Below are 24,155 nucleotides of genomic sequence, written 5' to 3'. Positions count from 1 at the left end.
AGCCTGGGGGCTCCTTGCAAGAGAGGTAAGGAATGTATTTTTGTAATGGATCAGGGCTGAATTCAGGAGAACTCAGCCAGCATGCAAAGTGACAACAGTAATGAGCAAGCTCAGTTAATTTGGATTGCAGGCTTCATTCTGTCAAATGATTGGAAGAACTGGAATTCTGTCTTAACTGTGCATTTTGTTTTTAATTCTGGTAAAGGAGCAAAACCATAACAACATCTGAATTCATATCCTACAGAAGGCAAATTAAACACCAAATAATGACAAGAAATGAATCACCTCTTACTGCAGATGCATTATAAACGAAAAAAAATCAGACAAACCACTCTTTTCTCCCAAGCTATGAAGGCAACAGAAGATGACCAGTTTTCACAACCTCTATACCGAGTGACTTGATTCGTGCAGCTTTCCTGCAGGGACAGGGGAATCTGAACTGACAGAACAACATTTTACGTGCAGAACCCTGGTTTTTCGCTGTACTCCTATTTCCAGCCAGCTCATTATCTTTTCCCCTTCTTTTCCCCATTTTGGACAAACCTTTCTTTGCACCTTCCACCTGCGGCCTGTGTATGAATGCGACAATTCTCCTCAGGGGGTCTCCATTGCCTGAGGATCAGTGCAGCCAGAGTGACTGCACTCTTTCCAGATGACTGCAGCAGCACTATCCTGCTTGGTGCTGTTCCTCAGAGAGCCCACAGGGGAAGGCATGTTGGCTTCCTGGAAGCACAGTGGGGGCACCACCTTAGAAAAATTCAGCCTGGTACCCCAGTGCTTGCAGACAAAACAAGCTTGTGGATTTTGGGGGCTTCAGGTGAGGATGCGTTCTCATTTCCATCCCTCCTTTTTGTTGCAGCTGGCTACCTGGCTTGATCTTCCCTTTGCAGAGACAGTCCCATTCCTCACCCCTCCTATTTTCAAGGCAGGAATATGGAGGTGCCTTGACTGGTATAAGCAGATGTGCCGCTAGTTTGCATCTTCTGCTCTCATTTACAACAACTCATCGGGCTGTGATACCCTGCCCTTGCACTGGCACGCATGGCAGGGCCAAGGACATTCACTGGACTGATCTGGAACCACGCTCTCTGCTGTACCAATATTTCATGCTTTCCCCCTTATTTATACCTGTCTCTTTCCAAAGCAATACCACAGCAAAGAGCCCAACAGTGTGGCTTGCCCCAGCATGAGGGGCCCTTAAAGTGGTGCTGAGCTTTGCTGCACTTACAAGCATTGCACAGGCAGGCCAAACCCCTGAGATGATTGAGTGTGGCATCCCAAAAGGAGGGGAGGGAACACAAATAAACACACCGCTCTGCTCCAAATGAAAGAGCTGCTGGATTTAATGTGACAGGGCCTGGGATGCTTCATTTGACACAGACTGGCAGCAGTCTGGTGATTGGCAAGCACTTGGAATAATGGCTCTCTGTACTGTCATAACATCGCAAGATCATCTGCAGAGCAGCCCAGCCAGCCCCGAGCAAAGTGTGGGATCTGCTGGGTTGTGCTTAAAAATGAAATAAGTTCAGTGTCTCAGGACTTTCACTGGCAAGCCCTGGAAGGATGGAGCCTGCAGGGTGCAGATCGCACATACCTGGCTGAGCTCTCCAGCGCTGTTGAGGTTTTCATCTCTCTGGAAGAGCAGTTCCCTGGCCAGTCAGAACCTCCAGCTTGTTGCTTCTTGTGTTTATCCATCAGCAGAAAACCCTGAAGGAGGCAAGAAGAAAAGTTTAACTGAAATACTCAGTACTATAGGGCAGTTTTTGCAGCCCTGTGCTGCAGCATCACTTTTACTCCAGGACCAACTACCACGAGCTAACCCCAGTTAGTAATCTCATCTGATGAGACTCAGGGACAGAGCAGCGATCATGTTACTATAAAAAAATACCATTCTTGGGGTTGTGTGGTGTAGTGCAATACTGAGGCTGTTATGCCTAGGCTGCTAGGCTTCAGATGGGGTGCACGTGCACATTCAGATGGATGTGTCCATCCCTGAACCTAAAACGCAGCTACACACCTCATCGCCTGCGAGCAAAACGCCGTGCCTTCCACCCTTAATTACACTGCATTTGCTGTGCTCATTTCAGGGTGGGGAGCGGGATATTAACCCTGTTTTGAGCCTGGGTCCTGCCTCCTGCTGCAGTCCCCAGGTCCATTGGGGCATTACATTTCCCCCCCCAGCTCTGGCAGTGACAGCAGAGCAGCTGTTTGGGTGGGAGAGCGCTTGTGTCTGAGCAGCGGTGTGGTTCTGTTGTTGCCCAAGCTGTATTTATAGTTTTTAAGGCTCTAAGCTGGCAGCGGATGAGCAGGCTGGTTTAAAAAGCTGTGTCTGGTTCCAGAACCATATTCAGTTTGCAGTGTTGGGAAAGGATATTTCAAAACAAGCCAGGCACTGGCTTCCTCCTAGGTTAATCCATGCGGCTCCTGCCTTGTGTGTTTTGGAATATTAACAACCCCGCAGTAGCAATGCAGTGCAGCGACTGCGAATCCTTCCTAACTGCTCTTACAAGGAAGAAAATAATCAGGCCCTTTTGCATCCTGGTTACCTGTGCCTACATCAGCCTTGCACCTTCCTGAAATTAAAAGTTAAAAAATTCAAAGGGAAAATGTATCCAGAATGAGGACTCAATGGATCTGCCTATGGGTTATTCCTTTTCCCTATAAGACGCCTTCTCCATTTCCTCTGACCAAAGTCTTCCAAGTCAGTGGGTTTTAAAGGGTACTAGGAAAAACATTGGTTCCCGTTACTTAAAGATAAATAATTTTTTTTAAAGGGCAGCTGGTGAAACCTACAACCCCAGTTGCTAAAATCAGCATCATCTGTTATTTCCCATACCGTCACAAAATGTTCCATTTTATCTGAGCTAAAAACAGCTTTTCTCTGCTGGAAACATGCAAATATCATTCCTTCATAAAGAAGCCACCAGATGGGAACTTAATAACTGTAGACTCTAATTCTCATTGCCTGGAGTTGCAAAAAACACCAAACTTTGAAAATTCTTGTTTATACCCTGCTTATTCAATGGTTTAAATATGTTTCCATGCACAGGCATCTGGCCCGCGGCCAAGCTGTGTTAATACTTGGGTTATTCCTCTATTCAGGGCACAAGCCGAAATGCCCGGTGCCCTTTTTGGCTCTCCTTGCTTCTTCCTGCAAAAGGGAGACTTACATGGCATAATTGCTCTGAAGGTGAGCTGGTGGGAGTACATCAGCTCTGCAAAAGCCACCCTTTTTCTCCGTGCTTGTTATTTTACTCACCGTTCACTTTTTTTTTTTTTTTTTTAATATAAAAGTCCATTCCCCCCACATCAAAATGTCTGTGAAGTGAAGCAGACATTTTTTCTGCTCTTGCAGAAGTATGTGGGAGAGAAAATTTTATTGGAGTTTTATGGATGCCTAAATGGCTCTGCTGTAGGAGGGAAAGAAAAAGAGCACAGGAAGGAGATGGACAGCGGAACACAAAGCAAGAGTGATATCCCTCTGTGCTCGGAAACAGAAACATGGGAATACAGAACCCAGAAACAGCAGAAGAAATAAATTCTTCATGGAGCCATTTATAACCAGAACAAGTGTTTGCTGTGCAGGGAATAAAAGCAGGCAGGGCAGCTTTCACTTGTTAACCCTAGCTATCCTCCAGCACACTTAGAGAGCGTTTTGATGCAGGCTGGGCCTGCTTTTGTGTGCGAGCAGCTTTCAGCAACTTCCTGCTGCTGGCCTTAAATTCCTGCCCAGTGCCTTCCCACCGAAGCCTCGTCTTTGTCCCCCTGTCCCTGCCCAGAGGATGACATCTCCTCCATGCCTGTACTCTGCTTCAGTGCAGAACCCTGCAGAGGTGCATGGTCAGCAGAAATAAGTTGTAGCAGTAACTTCTTCCAGGTGAAAGTAAGCAAGAGGTGTGATGTTTGAGATGCATCCTGCAGGAGGAATATCTGCATTTAGCTGGAACACCCATTTCTCCTTTTGCCAGCCTCTGCAGGATTTGATCCCTGCCAGGAGGGCTAAACATGTTGCTCCCATTCACCTCTGCTCACCACACCATTTACACCCCGAAAATGAACAAGCTCCAGCTGTCTCCCATTCAGCTTGCCACATCAGTTTGACCCTAACAGAGGCACCAGCAGGATCCAGTCCCCTGTTTCTGCATTTTGTGTTAGGTGTCTGTGATCAGAGCAAGTTCCTGTAACGTACGCGATTGGTTGAACACGTGCAGGCACCTCTTGGATTCTGCACCACGCAGGTTATCACCTTTAAGTATGAATTAGCTGCCTGTTGTGGTGTTAAACAGGGACGCCAAACTTCTCAGGAGCACAGCGAAAGAAAGTCTCTGGGTGAAATGGAGCCCTCCTATAGCTGGAAGCAGCTGCACAGGATTAAATGGTTTCTGCAATTGCATGTACTGGTCTGAATACTATCTGAAGGCTCAGAGTGCACAGCTCTCCTCCCACCAGCAACACTTCTGGCTGCAAAAACATTATTTTGTCAATGCTTTCCCACCTGGGAACCCTCAAATCTCTATAGGTTTTTTACCTACCTCTTGACAGGTAAGCATGGAGGAAAGAACAGGTAAATCCAAGTTCACAATTCCAAAGCAGGAACAAAGACAAATCCAGCTACTAAAAGTAGACTTATTGGCCCTCAGACACTGAACTGGTAACTCAGGAGGCATGTGGGAAACCCACAATTTTCACTGGAAAATGTGCCTTGACCACCCACTCATCTCAGGCAGATAATGAGAAGTTAAAACCCATTCTCTTGAGATTAATCCAGAAAGAGAGGTCTGAGACTTCACCTAGCTAGTAAATGATAATTAAAACCTGCTAAACCTACACCATCAGCCTCAGCATCCTTAGGGTACACAGAAGAAGAGGGAAGCAGGTCGGGAGGGGAGCATTTCATACTTGCATCTAACCTGTTTTCCAGATGAGTTTTTCAATGATCAGAGTCAATCTACTGTAAAAACTTCCCAGGGAGAGAAACCCTCAGCGCATGAACCAAAAATGTAATGATCTGGGAAATGCATTCCTCTTTAGGGGGAAGAAAACCGTGGTTTCACCTTCATGCTCCCAGTTTTATTGATCACAAACTATGCAGATTTCTGTGCTACAGAGGGCAGGGGCACAGTGACAGAGCTGTAATGCGATGAGGTCCTTGTCAAACTCACCACTCCTCGTAGGGGCTGCCAAACTGCATCAGACCAAGCGTCTGCCAGCTCATTCCTTCCACAGATAAAGCATCTTTCTGGACTCTACCAGGAAAAGACTGGCTTAAAGACATGGTTTAATAAGCCTGCAGCAAAATTTGTCATCATTAGCTAACATGTTTTTACATATTTCTGCCATTTGTACGAGTGTCCACCCCTTTGGTGAGTCTTATTAAGTGCCTGGCCTTGATGGCTTCCTGTGGCAATGAGTTTCACAGTAATTACACAGTATGTTAAGAAGCACTTTTCTTTTTATCAGTTAATGCAGTTCTGGCTACATCTGTGCTCCCAACTTCTGTTAAAATGCCCAATCCCTAATCAATGCTGCTGTGCCACCAGAATCCCCTTGTGACCATGCCAGCTCCTGGAAGCCTCTGCTTCTGTTAGCAGAGCACTTCACCAGGTTTAGCAGGGCTCAGCTACTGGTACAGAGGGAAATGTCACCACTGGAGGTCCATTCATTGGAGGTTCCTGTCTGTGCAAAGCCCCAGGGAAAGATGTTTTCCATTGGGTGACTTCTCTGGCTGCAGTGACTAGGCTCATGGGTCAGAGGCCTAGATATCACAGGGGCAATGCAAGCAGTGGCTGTTTGTCTTCCACGCTCTGGACCTCAGGTCTCTGCTACACTAAAACAGAGTTTAAAACGCTACCAGCCCAAACAGGAGGATTTGATACATGTGTGAGAAACCTCCTAACTTGGAGAGTAACAGAGGAGGCCTGGGATAACCACTGGGGCCCCATAGCAAGTCACACAACCACGTCTTGTCAGTTTTGAACACCACTCAGGAAGTGACTCCTTTGTAACTTTACTACTAGATCACATCAGTGAAAATGCTTGATCCAATTTTGAATATAATGTGATTTAACACATGAGAAAAACTTATCAGAATAGTGATTACCAACAGCACCTGGCAGAACAGTCAGGGCAACAGGGAGAAACTTTCAGTCTCCACCCTGAACACTTGGAAATGCCCAGGGAACAGGCAAGTAGGGAAGTGAGGGGTTTTTTTTAACACGATTCCAGAAAAAACCTTAATCTGATTCTGGAAACGTGATACACAATCCCTATTGCTCTTTGATTATCTGGTCCCAAAGTCTTGTGTTCAGGTGAGTCTAATCTAACATGGCACTCAATGTCAGGGCACAGAAGACTGCAGGCTGCAGCCCAGCCCAGAACTACATAAACACAACCAAGATTTAAGGAGAATCCATACAGTCCTGAGAGGGCAACATGCTGAGAACCAGGGCTTCAGTGGCAAATCCCACTTAGCCTCAGTCCCTCCCCCCCCAGGATGGAGCTGACCCACTTCATAAATGATGCACTCTTCCTTCCGCATCCAAATGCCTCCATATCATTTAGCACTCCCCGTGGGCTAATTTTCTCCCCCAGGGATGGTAGATTAGATCCCACCATTTCTCCCTCCCCCTGAGTTTTCAAAAAGGTCTTTCAACTGTAATAAACTCAGGTATTTATATATCAATCTGCCTTACCTGAGGCACATAATATTAGAGGCCTGGGTCATAGCAACATCATTACAGTGAGTTTTAAAGGGAGCAATGGGAATAGATAGATAAATAATTCTCTCTCTGCGGTGCCCTTTCTATTTGTATGCTGAAGCTCAGGAGCAGCTCCTTGCCTTGGACACACCTTCAGAAATACAGTATTTCTCACCAGAGCTGAAAACATCAAGGTAAGCAGCAACCCATCCTCTGGAGCTAAACAAACACTCTTTTCCCCTTTAAATTACAGACACTTGCACATCACCTTGGCTCCTGTCTTCTGCTGCTTCCTCCCACTTCTTAATCCCTTGAAGCTGTTGCACACCTGCAGTCACTCCTCTTCAAAGCATTTGTGCTGCATTTCACATTGCCAGGGACGTTATAATGTGAGGAAAAAGAGGTCATGGCTTGGCTGCCTTGGGGAGCAGCACCAGCCCCTCTCTTTATTCTGCACTGCAGCACCTCGACGTCAAGCAATCAGTTCAGTCACACACGCTGAGGCAGATTCTTGGATTTAAGCACTTGCTTAATAATTTTCTGGGCTGGAGGCTTAAACTGGGCCAAAAATTAAAAGGGTCTCCCAACACTTGCAGAACTCCTTGCTACAACATCTGATATCCACTTACCCAGTTCCTGAAGAGAACAGTACAAGTAGTACACATTCCTGACGGAAAGCACACCAAATCACATAAAAGGACCTCAGAAGGGTTGTAAGGTTTCTCACTTACTCGCTAGCAAGCAGGTCAGGCCACTCACTGCAATAACAGTATTTCATTGTTGTACTCACAAGCCAAACTAAAATCAGGTTCTTCTCGCACTGGGTAAGGTACAAACACACTTCAAAAGGTTTATGATACCTACAGGATACAAATAGGTATCCAAATGTCTCAAGTCATCCAGCACACACCACTGACTAGGTGGCCTGACACCCAGTGTGGGGCTCTGGCTGTGCTTTCCCATACGGAAAAGACCAGCAGTGTAGTGACCAGCTTTCACCCCAAAATTCCTGCTCACCATAGGTTTTGTTCTTGCTTATAAAGGCATTTTAATACAGTGACTTGTTTCTGAAGAAGAAAGTGCCTGGCGTTTGTTTAAGCGTCTTTATTAGACCTGAAACAAATACTGCATCATTTAACTTTGAGGCTTTTGTTGCTGGTATCAGTTGTGTTCTGCAAATCACAGACTCAAGACTGCATCTAACCCCTAATAAGCAAGCAAACTGCTATTCGTCCACCTCCCTGCTTTCCCCCAGCTGCTGTTATCTCTGTGTGAAACTGGGAATTGGAGGAAAGAATGACCCAGTGATTGTCTAAATCAGCCCAGCTCTAATTTACTGGAATATGGTTTGAGCAGCTAATGTAACACCTACTGTGAGCAAGATGGAGCTATCTCCAGGACTTCTGTAGGCTAGGAACATTCACTTAAATGGCATTGTCTGGCTGCACTCACTGGAGGGCCTGCCGTACCGCAGAGAGCAGTTAACCCTTGGAGTGGGAAATTAGGTCAAAAGAACCAAGCTTTCAACTGCAATTGGAAAAGTTAACTTTCCGCGGAAAATTGGGTGTCCTGTTTGCCTCTGTCACTTTCTCGACTCCTCATGTAGCAAATAGCTTGAGCAATTACAGCATGCAGGTAAGCAGACACCATCAAAGGTGTCCTCAGGATGCCCTCGGTCTGGCAGGAGCTTTCCCCAAGGCCCCCAGCTCTCACCGATACAGTTATATGTCATGATTCCCACTGCTGGATTTAGCAGCTGGTCTTTCCCTAGACAGAAAGGATTTTTTGGGGTTTAAAATACTGGATTGAGTCACACAAAAGTCAGTGCCTTCACTGGCCCTGGTACAGAATGGGGCTCCCCTGAAACTTGCCTTTGCCTCTGTCCTTCAGCTCCTCACGATGAGGAGAGAGGAATAATTCCTCTGCCTGCGAGCACTGCCAGGTAGATGCTGGTTCTTGTCCGGAGTACACAAAATGACCAGGACCTTATGACAGCAGCACCTGGGGGGACAGGGAGATGCTCATCATAGAAACAGCTTCAGTTTCAACAGCAAGGTCATTCTGAGCCAGCAAGTCACTCACAGGGGATTCTGCATGAGACTGAAATTCTGCTTTTGCAGTTTTCCACAGAAAATGTTTTTATTTCAACCTGCTTTTCAAACACAAGGATGTTTTCGAGAAGCAGTGCTTTCTGCTCCAATCACATTGCATTTTACATAAAAGTACATCTGTCTCAAGCTAATGATCCCCTTTTTACAAATGGGGAAACTGAGGCACAGAAGAGGGGAGTGCTAGGTCAGATGGAGCCAATCATGCCAGCTGAGCACCCACACGAATACAACAGTCAGCTGAGTCTGCTCTTTAAGATAGAGGGCCAACAGTTGAACCATTAAGGAGGGGTTTATCCGAGTACCCTTCTCCCAAGCCCCCTCACAAGGCCCCCCCAGCAGGCTCCCTTCAGCAGGAGTTTTGTCAAAACATGACTTTGACATCTTCCCATGCAGCAAATTTCCACTGAGGCTGGCATCAGCTGCAGCTAACGTTCACCTTCCTATTCACTGACAAAAGGCAAGAGGGTAACACGAGGAATGTAACACTCTCAGTGTGAACTTTCATAGCTGCTGAATCGCTGGAGTTTAATTGCTCACAGAGCCAGAGTTCCAGATTAAGCTGCGTGTAATCCCTTTACCTTGTGATGCACTGGGTTACGTGCAGGTAGCATGTAACCTTCAGCTTCAAAACCTGCCTTCCAGCGAGCATGATTCCCATTAGCTTCTGCAGTTTAGGAGCACAAGCTCCCACAGCCTGAAAAGCTGAATCAGTAGAGACAGCATCCTTACGGTGCTCCATTTCTCATGCTGGGAGATGCCTTTGGTCACCTCCCTTTTTTTAAAGAAAAACAACATAGACAGGGTTTGTGTACAGGAGGCCACTTGCAGGAGTGGACTCACCTCTCATGGAAAGCAGCCTGGGCACAAATGGCTCCTCCATATTTCCATGCCTCTATTTCCAAAAGCAACAATGCCAGCTCACACTGTGCCACTGAAACTAGTGGAGGATTCTTTGGCCCACCTTAGATGAAGGCCTCCTTTTCCCCTTTAGCAGTACAGTTAGGAACTAATTGCCTCGTCAGGGACAAGGCATCTTATTTTGTTCTAGGGATGCCTTTCCCACAAAAAGACAACCCTTTCATAACACTGGCCTGGAGGCAAGTTTTAAAAGCCACTTCCAAAGGTATCAACAACGTTAATGAGTATAGCACTATCTCTGGAAACAAGGAGAAAGCAAGAAAAATTGAAGTGTAGGGGACATACGAGGTCAGCTTAAAAAGAGCCTAAGTAAATTTGGAGTCAAAAAGCCCACATCTGGCAGAGGCACCTTGGCTCCTGGACTGCAGAGCCAACCTGTGCCCCTCCTTGCCCCAAGGCCTCTCACTGGCCATCTAGCAAGGTAACAGTGACTTTTTCTCTTTCTGCAGAGCCAGCACAGCACCCCAAGGCACAGCCAAAATGAACTGATGGGCAAAGCTGTTGCAGGACTTACCCAGGGAGCCTTTCCAGACGTTCTCCTGCTCCCCTGGACACCATCATGCCCCTGTCTTCCAGCACCTGAAGCAATCACCTTCACAGCCCATCAGGTATTGTCCTCCCCAGGCACCTGCAGTGCACTAAGCTCAAGAAAGGTAACAGCTGCGAGGGGTTAAAACATACCCCCAACACCTTGTCCTGTGCTAACTACAGCTAATACCTGATTTTTAGTTACCACATTACTTTAAAAAAAAACAACAACAACAACAACAAAAACACAAAAGACACACAAAACCCCCAATAGGTTTTATCCTAATTCTCCCAGGAAATAATGACTTTCTGTTATTAAATAATGTAAAATGATTGAGGTGAGTCATAAAGCATTTGTATTAACACTAATGGATCCATGATTAATTTTTTCTTTATTTTATTATTATAAAACTTGTCTGAATCCCCCTCCCCCCTCCTTTGTCCTCCCCATCACATTTTATTCTCAGGGGAGGTAATCAAGACTTCACTTGAATTTCTCATTACTTGAAAGGTTCTGCATCACAATATGATAATGGGACAGTTTCATAATTACAATTAAAAAATTCAGAGCAAGAGAAAACTAGAGAGGTTTTCAGTTGCCTTTGTCTTTCAGTCATCCAGAAATTAAAGAATTGCTTTAAAACATTTTAAAAGGGCCATTTCAAGTTACTGTTATGTAAAAACAACAACAACAACTGTGCATGAGCTTCATTTTGGAAAGCCCATCTTCCATCTTTAGTTCCTCAGACTACCTGCTCCCTGTTTTTAATTTCCCCTTTTAATATATTATAGACAACATTAACTTCATTGCTCCTCCAGTAAGATGCAAAACTAAATTGGCAATTCTTGTATCTTACCACTGATTTGCTTAGAGGCAGGTTACCTATCTTGTGCCTCAGTTTCTCACTTGCAGTGGAAAATACTATAGGAGTTATGGCTGTTTTGCTATTTTTATCTGGAGGCTTATGAAGCAAATTTAAAACCCTCCCTTTAGGAGCAGGACGCAGGTGGCAGTGATGAGCAGAATTAGCCCTGTTCTCTGCTAACAGGCTTTACGATCCCACAGGATATAAGGCTGGGTTAGACCTGACAAATATTAATGATTACTCTTATTATTCCTCCTAGAACTGGTCTAAGACATCGTCAGCTAAAGATATGTCAAAGTCACAAGACATTATGCATTGTGGGAGACTCTGAAAAAGCTGGAACTTCTGTCTGAGAATAAGAATCTCTTGCTACAGGAGAGAAAAGAAAAAAAAAAAAGCAAGGCATGATAGGTAAGAGACTGCTGGATTGCAGAAAAAATAAATAAAAATATTTCTGCTGTGTGTACTGCTCTCTCAGGCCCTACATCCCCACACTGCATGAGCCAGTCATCTTGATCCCAGTTTCCATTCTCAGGCTGATTTATGGCTCCCTTGTGTGATCAGAGGTACCTTGGAGTAACCACCCCGTGCCTCAGTTTACCTACTGCTCCACAAAACACTTCACTGGCCTGAGTGCAATGCTGCACTGTGAGATGTAGCAGCACATGAAACGTTTGGAAGATTGAAGGGAAGAGGCTACCACAAGTACACCCCGCTGCTGGCCACCCCTGAGACGGGGATCGCTGAGATACTTTTGCTCCGGTTCTGCCCCAAACCAAGGCCCAGTAGCTCCTCCCCAACCCTGTCTCTGCTGGAAGGAGCCTCCCCTCTACCCTGAGGCTGCCTGGGAAGCCAGCCCTCGTGGGGAGGCCCAGCCAAGGCCTAGCCACCCTATTTCTGACTGCCGGAGGAGCGAGGCAGGGTACAAGATGGAAAGTCCCTCTGCCCACTTTCAGTTGTCAGAGCCAAGGAGTTCTAAATTCCCATGCCATACTTCCCCCAAACCATTCCTGTCCTCCACCCAGGGAGCAGCCATTTTCCCCTCAGAGGGGATGTTTGGGTTGAGGGGTCTGTGCTGTTGCCCCATTTCATCCCTGACGTGCTGTATGGGTCCAGCTGCTTTGGTTTTGTGCTCAGCGTTGGGCATGGGCCTCTCATCTCCCTGCCTGACCCCAGTTCTAGCTGTGAAATGCAGCCTGGCCACTGGGGCTGCAACCCTTAGAGGCCAGCCCAGCTCCCTGAGCATCTGCACAGCTCCCGGGGCCCTGGCCTCTGGCAGTGCCTGTTAAGATGCTGCTGTTAAGCAAATAATGCCAAAATGCAAATAGTGGCAGCAGCAAATTCTTGATTAAATATGAACAAGTGCAGAGAATTGCTTATGTCACTCACCCCACTCCTCTCTGTCCTCCATCTGTCTGCTTCCCTCCTCTTTCACCAGCTCTTCCCCCAGCCATCTGTTTAGCGATCTCACTCCTCGTCTCTCTCTGTCCCTGCACCCATTTCCCTCCACAGCTGTCTCATTTTGAGTGGGTCCCCGTTTTCTCCTCCTCTCCCTGCTTCCAGGCTTGGCTGAGCCAGGATCAGCCCCTTTGGCATGTTGTATTGTGGCGGTTCAGCCTCCCTGGTGTTCATTTGGGCAGTCGGTGTGGACGTTAGGTCAGTGCAGGAAAGCCGAAGGCAGGGAGCTGCTGGTGGGGAGGGAAATGCAAGTGGGCTTAAACCAGCTGAAAGATTAAAACAACTAACAATTGGCCATATGTATAGGTAGTTAAAATATTCAGTGGTCAGAATGGGAAAGAGAAAACCCATCCCCTTGTGAGCCTGATGGCCATCCTGCAGCATCATTTACACCCGTGCAGTATTTGTGCAAACTGCAATAGTGGCCTCAGCTCAACTTGGTTTTATTTGCTTTTCTCCAGAGTAAATAATAGCAAGGGGCGAGGGCACCAAATCAATGGGCATTAAAATCTACAGGACGGAGATAAACCTCGTTGCTCCAACGCATCACCCACGTCTTCCCTGGGGGTGGGAAGGAAGTCTGCTGCCTGGCTGGGTTACCAGCAGCGCTCCTGCTGCGGGGGATTCGTGTGCTACCATGGAAGCCAGCAACACTGGCTGCTGTTGGAGACAGAGATTGGGTTTGATCCAGCCTGGCAAATCCAGGGTTCCTATAAAAGAGCTGAATAAGGGCCCTGTGTCTGACAAGAAGGAAATAAAACTATTGGATTGTTGGCTTTGATAAATCCTTTCCCTGACACATTCCTCAGACTTTGTCTCAGCAAAGGCTAATGGTATGGAGAGAGACGGTGTCCTTTTTCCTGTGATTTAAATACAGCAAAACAACAATATGATATCAACAGAAAGCGTTTAAAAGAATAACTTGACTGTGCACCTTTTTTCTTGAGTCTCCAGGGAGGAATCAGTTTAGATTGATGCATGATAAAGGAACAAACCTGTTGCCTGAGTGGGGCAGCTCTTGGTGCAATAGGCAGAGCTGTTATCAGACCTGTTAAATAAATAAAACTGTGAAGTGCAGACATATTGTCTGAAGCACACGCGCAGCTTTCCAGTCAGAGATCTTCTTAAGGAATCCTTGATAAAGGAACAAGCCTGTTCAAGTTAATGGATATCTTCAGGTAATGCTTGGAAAGGAGGTGTGAAGTGAATGGGGGATCTTTGCTGTGGCTGCTGATGCACATTCATCCCCTGCACAAACACATCCTCATTCACAGTAGTGCTGCCTTCTCTGCGGGAAGGGAAGAAGAGATTACTACACATGCAGGGCAGAAGGGAGTGATGGATGCGCCAAGCCAGCAGGAGCAGCCCCAGCCCTGCTCACTGGCAGCCCCACAAGGGCATTTGGGTTGTCAGGGGGTGGTGGACCACAGCTGGGCTGTTGGACAAGGACTGCTTTTCTGAAAGAGCTTGCAGAGCAAAGAGAGATAGAGAGGGGTCATGGCTCAGGGCTGCTTTGCCCACCTCCAGTGACCAATTGCTTAGAGAATGGAAAGGAAGAGTGATAAAGGATTTCTCCTCAGCTTATGTCCCCCAGGCCAGCAGCTTTCAGAAACCTCTTGAGTCAGAGGTTACCCAGACTGTCCCACTGAACAACTCCAACCTTAGCAGAAGCTACAGTATCCATAAAGCTGGGCCCTGACCCTGAGACCTTCTCTCTAATAACAAGAATTGCACGTCAAAGTCACCTTTCAAAGCAGCTTCACACCTCCTTCATATCAAGATAATTTTGGGACTTAGTCACGATTTGCCCCAGCTGCAATGAGAAGAGAGCTGGGCTCTCCTCAACTGGGTTTCTAGCAACATCAGAATAGTAATTTCACTGCAGTGTTTTTCCTAAGGAAAAACAAAACAAAACAAACCACCACCAACAAAACAATTTGTTTGTCTGTCTGTGACAGGGAGAATTTTTCATGTTACCAGCAGCCCTGGAGTTCAAACATTCACCTATTGGAAAGATGTCCAGCTTCGAAGGATGTTTAATCTTATTTGAAAAGAGATAATTAGGAAAACACACACAAACACATGTGCCACACACTCACAATCTCATTAGAGACTGCTCTGTCTGTCAGCCGAGGAAAAGGTTTTATTGTTATGGTGGGGATGGATGTGTTTTCGTGCTTGGTTAAGGGGTGTGTGAGCACCCAGCTGTGTGTGCGTTCATGTGCCTATGTAGATGCATATTTATTTGTCTGAAGGGGAGAGGTTTTTAACTTGTTGAAACCTGTGAAACTCCTCATCCTGGTTCCATTTTTGGAAGCAGATTTTGATGAGATCTCTCCCATCACCGCACAGAACATCTAATCACGTTGTACAAAGACAGCCACAACTGACAATGCATCTCCTTCTTCCAGGAGAAAGGAAGAGGGGGACAAAATGAATAATTCAAATGATAATTAGCAGTGTAATTATTCCTGTTTTTAAAGTAACCTACAGGACAGAATATCAACGTATGAGTCACTGGCAAAGTATAAACAGAAACAATTTGGGAGATGCTGTCCTGATGCTTTAGGAAAGGACTTGTCAGAGACTTTCTCTTCTAATCTCACAGTGGCACCAAGAGCCCCTCCACCCTGCAGGGTCAAAACAGCATCAGTCAGCTTGAGCTCAGCTCAGGGAGCAGGGGAGCTTCAACAGCAGTGACAGGCTGTGAGGACGTGTGGCGAGGCCAGGCTGGTAGAGCTGCAGAGCTGAGGCTCTTCAAGGCTTAAGTCAGGCCAGGAAAAAATCTCTTGCTCCATGTCTCCACAACCTGGTGTAGCAGACCCCAGCTGCAAGCTTGGCTTTGGTGTGCACCAGTCCTGCAAATAACAATGCTCGGAGCTGAGATCTGCGTGCACCAGGAGGTGAGATCTGCAGGTGCTGAGCCATGGGGAAGAAAAAGGGGGTTATCCCTGCATTTTAGGCTGAGTTGGTAGAAAACAAAGTAAAAACTCAATCTCAAGGTTTCTGCACTGTGCTTTGGAAGAGCCAAACACGTACAGGACAGAGTTGAAATGGTCTGGACCATGCCCTGATCCTTTCTGATAGGGATGCATGCAATAAGTCTGAACTTCAGCTGAGCCTCATTTCTTCTCTTAACCAACAGCCTTCCAGCCTTCCAAGCTACAATTACCTTTTTTTTACTTTTTAAACCTGGAGCATCTTTCTTTAACAGGAAACACGAAACCTCCGTGCTTGGAGCAGCTCCCATCCAAGGAGACGCTGGGGCAGCAGCAGCAGCCTGTAAAAGCAAACAGTGGGATGCCTCTTGGCACTGTAACACGAGAAGAAGAGAAGAAAGATGTCTTTAATTTGCCTGGTAATGATCAATATAGAATCAAATCTGACCTTGAATTTTAATGGCTCAGTACTAATAGAAAGCCACTTGCAGATGGATGGAAGAGGATAAGAATAGCCTAGAGGAGGGAGGGCAGGGAGGGTGGTCCTCAGCACAGCAGGCTCAGCACCCTGTGTGGTCACCCTGTGCCACCATGGATGTGTGTTTCTGGGTCTGGCAGAGGAAAAATTGCTCTAGGATGGCAGTGGCTGGGGACAGGCCATTGTGGATGCAGAAGGCAGCATGACCCAAGGCTCCCTGGGCTCTCCCAGTGCTATTTCAGAACAGCACTGCTTTAGAAGCAAAGAGATTAAAAATAGAAACACTGAGTTGAGGAGCAAGAAAGCCCTTGGACCAAGGTGACGTGGCAGCACCCAGGGCAGGAGCAGGTCCCCCAGCCCCCATGGCATCCTCCTCATGACATTGTGGCCTCCCCACTGCTCTCTTTGGCATGGATCAGATGCTGTAAAACAGACAAGATGACAACTCCTGATCCATTGCACCGACAGCATTTACAATTGGAAGAGGCTGCTTAAAAAGAGAAAAATAATGCATGTATATATATTTATATATATATATATATATATAAATTCAGATTAGATTGACCAGCTGAAATTATATAGCAGCTGTTAACATTGGCATCTTTATTTGCTGCATCAATTGTATTTGGTTTAATCTTGTTCCCACAACGCTGAAAACGTTTGACTCATCTTCTGGTGTGCTTTTTTTTTTTTGTTGTTGATATAGAATCATTTTGACAGTTATCCTGTTGGCTGTTAATAAATATCTGCACTTTCTATAATCAATCATAAAACAAATCCAATCGCCTTTTCGCTTTTTATTTGACCTTAATCCTAACAAATCTCCCACTGTTTTATTGAATTTACTCATGAGCCAGCAGAAGAAGAAAGAAAAAGAGAGGGTGTCCATTGCTGCCTGTCCATCTGTCTATGGCAAAGATAGTCTAGAGGAGCTGAGATGGGAACCAGGAAAATATTCATCTATTGTCTGCCAGTATCTGTTGAGTCACCCTGGCCAGATCCCTTTGCTTTTTGTTTCTTGCTTCCCCTCCCATAGGGTAGAGTAAAGCTGCAGGAAGCTGAGCACCACGTTTTTCTCTCCCCTCAGCCAAACATCCACAGGACCAGCTGCCTTCTGTGGACCACACAGGCAAAAGGAGGTATCCTGCTTCTCCAGGAGCTATGGGAAGTTCTCCTCCTCCTTAGTGGGCTTTTAATGTTCACCAGCCTGCTGGTTTCCCCCATCTTTTGCCCCCTACATCCAAAAGGAGCAGCGTGGTACAGCTGTGGTGTGGGGGATCTGGATCCTGTAGTGCAGCAAAACCAAAGTGGAGGGAGCTGGAGGGCAAATGATGCTCCAGCTTTGTGGTCCCACCACCCAGCTGTTTTTGCTTGTACTTCCTTCCCTCTCTCCCCTCACAGATTTCTGCCTGAAAAAAAAATTTAAAAAAATCCACCAAGCATTTCAAAACTGAGCGAAATGAGGCTTGCCTCTCACCACGAACCCGTATCACATGGTGGGGAGGAAGGACACAACAGCACTCTGCCAGTCTTAAATCAGCCCTGGGTCTGCCCTTGCTCAGCACTCCCCAGGAGGCACGAGGATGCTTTACGAGCAATTCCAGTACAGCTTCCACTTTGGAAGTGTTTCCCTTCCTCCAGCCCTAGGAGGACAGCCTTCAAAGTTTATACACAAAAAATAATAAAAATAAAAAGAATCCTGCAGTTAAAAGAGAGAGGAAAAAAAAAAAATAGGATAAAAGCAGGAGAAGCAACTTTGTCCTTTGGTGCCAGCAGCACCAAGCTCCTGCGGTTGGAACCCCAACGAGAACCAAAGTATCTTCATCATTATCTAGCTGCAAATGGCAGCTGCTTTGCCAGCCGCTGCTCGGGCAGGACGGTCTCTTTTACGAGAGCAGGAAGGGAACAGTGGGGCAGGGAATTAAAATATGGGCTACAAATTGGAAACAGCAGGGGGTGGAGGGGGATTCAGCTTAGCCGGCGGACGCCCAGTGTGCTCCCTATTTATGCTATGCCAATGACTTTGCTCTCGAGCAGCTTGCAGGAGAGAGAGAAAGAGAGAGGGGGAAAAAATAATATATATATGTGTGTATCTTGCAGCTTGCTTTAGCCTGGGAAATTCCTGCAGAAGCCAGTGGCAGGAGAGGCTGCAGTGCTGGAGGTCAGTGATGCAGCAGCCTGCTTGGAGCCGTGGATTACCTGCCCTTGCCCAGGTTGCTCTGTTGAGAATAATCCGTTGGGTGGTGAGGCAGCTGGGGAGGAGAGGATGTGGAAAGGGCAATTTTCTCACTGCACTACAAGCCCTGCGTGAGGTCAAGCCCAAGCTGAAGGCAGGATTGGGCCTAACCCCAAAGCTCACCCCCAGCCTTATCTCACACTCAGGAGAACCTGAACTTAAAGGTAGGTTCCTGTGTGACCTTGACGCCTCTCAGCCTCAGTTTCCCTGCCTTTAAAATTGGAATCAGAGCCCTGCAGTGAGCACCACCAGGATGAACATGCAGAGAGGTGTTCAGAGCTCTGCGGTGGGGCCAGGCAGCCCTGCCCAGAGCTGCAGCACCTTTACCTCTGGGTGCCCCCTTCCTGCAGGACTCCTGTGTCTCTTTGGCCCCACATCACCCCGAAGCTGACCAGCACGGCTGGCTTGGCACGCACTGCTGGCGGAGAAGCACGCAAAGGAGAAGGGAAATAGTGCCTGAGAGGTGCCTCCCTGTACCAGGGAGGCCTGAGAGCAACCAGAAATAGAAACGCAGGGCCATGAATTAAACACGCGGCAATCTCTCATCTGTCTCCAGCAGGGAGTTCAGCTCAGGGCAGATCACTGCTCCACTTGCTTGGATGCAGGGGTGCTTCCCTGCGAAGGCAGAGCAGGGATCATCAGCAAGCACCTACCCCACTGGTTTGAACAGAAGTGGTTCCTAAGAGCGTCCCCTTCCCATGCCACCTTCCTGGCACTGCTGGGCTCCTCGGGACAGTGCTGATGGCCTTGGGGACTTCCCAGCTCCCGGGTGTCCCACAGCATCCCTTGAAGGGCCAGAGCCACTGTTTTCCTCTGCCTGTCCCAATAAAATGGGAGGCCACCGTGACTGACCATGCAGAAGTGCTCCATGGGGGGGGGGCAGGAGGACACGAGGTGCTCGTGGCTCAGCTGGGCACAGTCCCCAGGGCTTCAGAAGAGGGAGGATGTCTGGGGGAGCACCCTGCGTGGCCACGTTGACACACAGTAATGTGACAGGCGGCTCTTCGCTGAGAATCTCGGAGGTGGAGGCAGCTGGGACTTCGATCTACAGGTTTCTTGGATGGTGGGGAACAGCTTTGCCCTCTTATTTATGGTGTTCCCAGCCTCGGAGGGGAACACAGGGCTACACTTCCCATCTTAAAATGACATTGGTTGCAATTATTGTTCCTGCAGACACAAATTGCAGCATCAAGCCGTGCTCCTGCCAGCTGCTTGGGTGCCCACCCAGCTCCTGTCCTCCCACCAGGCTCCCTCTGCTCTCAGCAATTGTCCCCATCCCCTTCAGTGGCTCCGAGGAAGGACCAAGCCTCTCCCAGAGGTGAGCAGAGGTCGGGGGAACATCGCTGGGGCAGCAGATGATTAGGTTTGCTGACAGCTGTCTCAAGTGGACATGATGGATGGTGCCTCGCTCTGCCCGAGCACCAGAGCCTATCGCATGGCCCTGAAGTCCACCAGACAGCAGAGCTCGGGAAGGATTAGCCCTGTGCCTGCCTGCAGCCCCGGGGCTCGAGGCAACTCCAGGAGTGACGGGGAAAATGAAGGAAGTAATTTTGAGCCTAACAAGGAGAAATCCACAAAGCCCTGGCTCAGCCTGAGAGTGGCTTGCTTGAGAAGGGGTTTCATTTTCTTCTGGCTTTGCAGAGGCTCCAAGCAAGTTTTCCTAACTCACAAAAGAAAAAAAAACAAACAGGGATTCAGCAGCGGGCTGACTTCTTCCTCCCGTCTCTAGGATCACTTAATTAGCTGACCTCCCACGAAATGCACAGCATTTGCAGTTCCCAGATAAAAACACATTTGCTGCATGGCTCACACATGCCAGATGGCACTTGGGGATGTAGTCAGTCGTGTAGATGGGGTGCAAACGCAGCTTGCACACAGACCAGCTGCAAGGAGCTTGTATGTAGCTGTTGGTCTGGTCAGCCCTGCAAACACTAGAGCACTTTCGTTGGTCCCTGCTCCTTTTCTCCCTGCAGACAGCCTGTGTCCCCTCTACATGCACCTAGGCCACCGCTGGGGCAAGCTGCTGCCCCATCCATCACCTGCAAGTACCTTCAATATGGGAGCATGAACATTGATCCCCCACACACAGGGATGTTTTTGAGCAGCCACAGGATCACTGGTGTGGAAATTGCAGCTGGGATACACGTGTACATCCTGGGGGGAGAACACAGCTTGGATACCCAAGGATAGGAACCCCAAGGACATCCCTCCATAGGGATACCTAGGGAAAAGGACCCTACAAACACACCAACCAGACAAAACAGAGCTTTGGGGACCCCAAAAATCTCTCCTTCTCTCTGCCTGTTCCTCTCCCTCACTTGAAAGGCCTCGCCTGCCCCTGCAGAAGCCCTGTCTGCTCTGTCTCCCTCCTTTTCATCAGGTTAATTGGCCGCTGCCTTACCGGGGGAAAGCTCACCCTGGCTGTCAGCCCTGAGCCTCGCTTAGCAGCCTCCAAAAGCTGCTGGGGATGCCTTGATGCTGGGAAGGGTTTTTAACCTGTCACAGAGGCAGCTGGGGAAAGGAGCAGGGCTCGGCTGCCTCTAATTGCTCTTTGCGCAGAGGTGCCTTGTTTATTCGATTAATTTGGAGCCATCAAATGCCAGAGCTCAACAAGCAGCTGCTGAGTGGGGGGATTTTTCCTCTCCAGCAGGGTGGGGTATGCAGATCCCTGCTTCCCTTCAGACAGCCTCTGTCTCTTGGTCTTTATAAGCATGAATGCTTGTTGTGCCCACAGTGGGAACTGTATTGAAATGTCTGTTTTTTTCCCCTAAGTCTGAGCAAGGTGGAAAATGCTAGTCCAGACCCAAGAGTTAAATCCTCGAGGCTGTGCTATTTGGCCAAAAAGAAATGCTTATTTCCATTGATAAATGAACAGATATTTAGAAGCTAACAGATATTCCCTCTTCCCCAAAGCTGCAAATCCCAGACCCAAATTGTCCTCCTCGTTAGCGAGCAAAATCCCCCTCCGCTCCCGATCTCTGAATGTCACGCGCTGGCCCCAGGAAACATGCAGCAACCAAAACAACCAGGAAGGGGGAGAAACACTCCTCGCTCCAAGACATAAAACCCTAAATCACAGCAGAATGTATTTGCTCTGCCTCGATTTCACAGCTCTCTGTATGATAATACGGCTGGTCGCACTCCCCGCATGCATCGTGCTGGGAGCCCCTGTCTGCAAGGTCCAGGATTTGGCTTTTTAGAGGGAAATAACATAAAATAATTTTAAAAAGCCTTGTTTCAGCTTGCCTGGTCGCAATCAAATTTTCCCTGCTGCATGGGCAGCAGCCTTGCAAGCCATTTCTGTTTGATAGCTCAGGTTTTATTCACGTAGATAATGAATTTGGCAGGAGGTTAATAAGTGTCAACTGAAAGATAATTTAAGAGTTGTAAAGATAAATTTGTTGTGCGCTCTTCTTCCATGTGTGTGGCTAATATCTCAGTGCCCATACACGTGCGCACACACACAGCGTGCACAGGCTGGTTTCTAAGTCCATAATCTAGATGGTTTTGCATTATTCCTTGAGGTATTGTAAATACCTAAAAGTCGCAGTGAAAATCCTGCTGCATGTAAAATCCCATCTGCCCGTTTTTCTCCTTTCCTGGGCAAAATGATTAGATTAACGCAAGGGGGGGAAAGAGGAGAAAAAGGAAGAGAAAAGCAAGCTTCAGAAATGTATTTTTTTCCCTCCCTAGCACAGTGCTCATGCTGAGAATTTTCTTGCTGGTTAGACAGGGACGTGGCCTTTATGCAGAGTTTTGAGATGGAAAGGGAGTCTTTGGAAAGGTTTGTCTGGCAGCTGCTTTTTCTTCTAATTTTCTTTTCCCTGAACCTTTATTTCTTTTTTTTTTTTTTCTTTAAATTCACCCGATACCCTGAGCACTGCCCCACTGAAGCCAAATGACTGCATGCTTCCAGTGCAGATGGTGCTCAGCTGGAGCTTGGTGGAACCAGGACTCGGGGTATTTTTGTCCAGGGACAACCGGAGTCAAACTTCTCCATAGAGACATGGCCCAGGATCCCTCTTACAGGGCAGAACGAAGGTCAGGAAGGTCCCTTCTAACCCACTCAGGCTATTTGGAAGCAATTTTCCCCACTAACAGATGCTTTCCGCTTCTCTGAAAGCTTTGTTAGAGTCCAAGACCCCATGTTTTAAACATCAGGATCGATACAAGACCTGGCAAAAGCCTCCCTGCACCTCAGGCACACACAAAGCAGCCAGCACAAAACAAAGCCATCGGTGCTCAGGGGAACACCACCTGTCCCAGCCCCTGCCATCCCTGCTGGCATTTTGTCTGTACCCCACGGATGAGCACCAAAACACGACTGGCACCAGGCACTGCTTTCCCCCTCTGCTCCCACCCGTCCACCCCCTTCCTAATCCCTTTCAAGCAGAACGGGTTTAGGATTTGGTGGTGTATGCTGTGCAGCGGGGGCGAGAGAGAGGACAGCAGGGCTTTGTAACGAGTGTCAATACGATCCGGTTCCGTAAAATAACCCCCAGTGAAGTTAAAGATTATTTACATTTTAGATACGGGTAACAACCATAATCTATTTGATTAGGCGAGGCTTGAATTAAGTACCAAATTTATCTCTTTACATTGTCAAACTTAATAGTAGTTTAAAGATAAACCTCATTGAAACTCTGCCTTCCCTGCTGGGCTAATTAACACCCATTTAGGCTCTTAAACCTTTGATGGGTGTTTCTGTTCCAGGGCTTTGGTAATAGGGGAAGCTGCTGTAATAAATCAGAGAGAAATCTCGGCCGAGGAGCGTGAACCAAAGGCTCTCTGACCAGGTGTGATGGGTTTCCAATGCGGTAAGGGAGATAAAAGCACATTCTTGATTAAATACTGCCACCAGGTTGAACTCTGAGTTTTCAGGGGCTGGTACTGTTACTGCTGCTAATGTGAGCTGAGTGTTTGAAATGGGCCAGACTGATGAAGAAACTCATCCAGTGAGTGCTGAACCCAATGGGGGGGTTGCCCGTGTATTTGGAGGGCTTTGATCTGGGCAAATGGATGTAATCCATGGATGATCATGACATCAGGATCTCTTCAATGGGGAGACGTTCTGGTAAAGCAATGCCTAAATTAAGGGGATGTGGGAATTTAACATGCTGGTGCAAGCAAATCCCAAGTGAGCCGTGGCTGCTGGGGCCATGTCAGGCACTGCAATGGGATCAAACCTACCTGTCCCCTACCAGAACTAGGACAGGTGAATCCAAGTTGGGGTTACAGCCCTGAATTTCTCCCACACCTTTTGATTTCATTTGTGGTCCGCATTTGGCTTTGGGAAGAAATGCTCGGCCACTCTTTGGAGCGGCTTGGTCTGGAGCCATCTGAGACAGGAAAGAAACCTTCTTCCAGTTCCTGGAGCCAGAGCTGAGGGAGAAGGCAGGGAGCCAAGTGAACCCCCAGACCACAGCAAACCTCCTTTAACTCCTGCTGCAAGCCAGAGTTTTTCTAAGGAGCAAGAGCAGGGCAAGGAGAGATGGTGCCACATTTAATTAGTTCTCAGCAAAACCAGATTATTCCTAACATTAAACTAATCTTCAAAAAGGGAACCCTTTAAATGAAAAGAGAAAGTGCAAGGCTAGGAGACCATTAATTGATTCCTTATTCATTAACCTTTGCAAACCACTCAAAAGATCTGAAAAACGACTTTCTTTGGAGTAAGGGCTTATGTAGGGGCTTGTAGAAGCCTCTCATAACACACCAGACACAGGGCAAGAGAAGGGATGGCCCCAGGCTGCTCCTTGCTTTGCTGATCAGAGAACAATTCCTCCCACCGAGTGTCCCTGCTGCAAACGCCGCTCATCTGAAGCCTCCCTGAAATCACGATAACTTCTCTGATATTTAATCTGTAAACCTTGGACTTCTCGTGCCTGTTGCTGAGCCTGGCAGCTCAAGTCTTATGATAACT

Source organism: Netta rufina (assembly GCF_964035555.1).
Source record: "Netta rufina genome assembly, chromosome: 28".
Lineage (NCBI taxonomy): Eukaryota > Metazoa > Chordata > Aves > Anseriformes > Anatidae > Netta > Netta rufina.
This window is presented reverse-complemented; position numbering follows the sequence as displayed.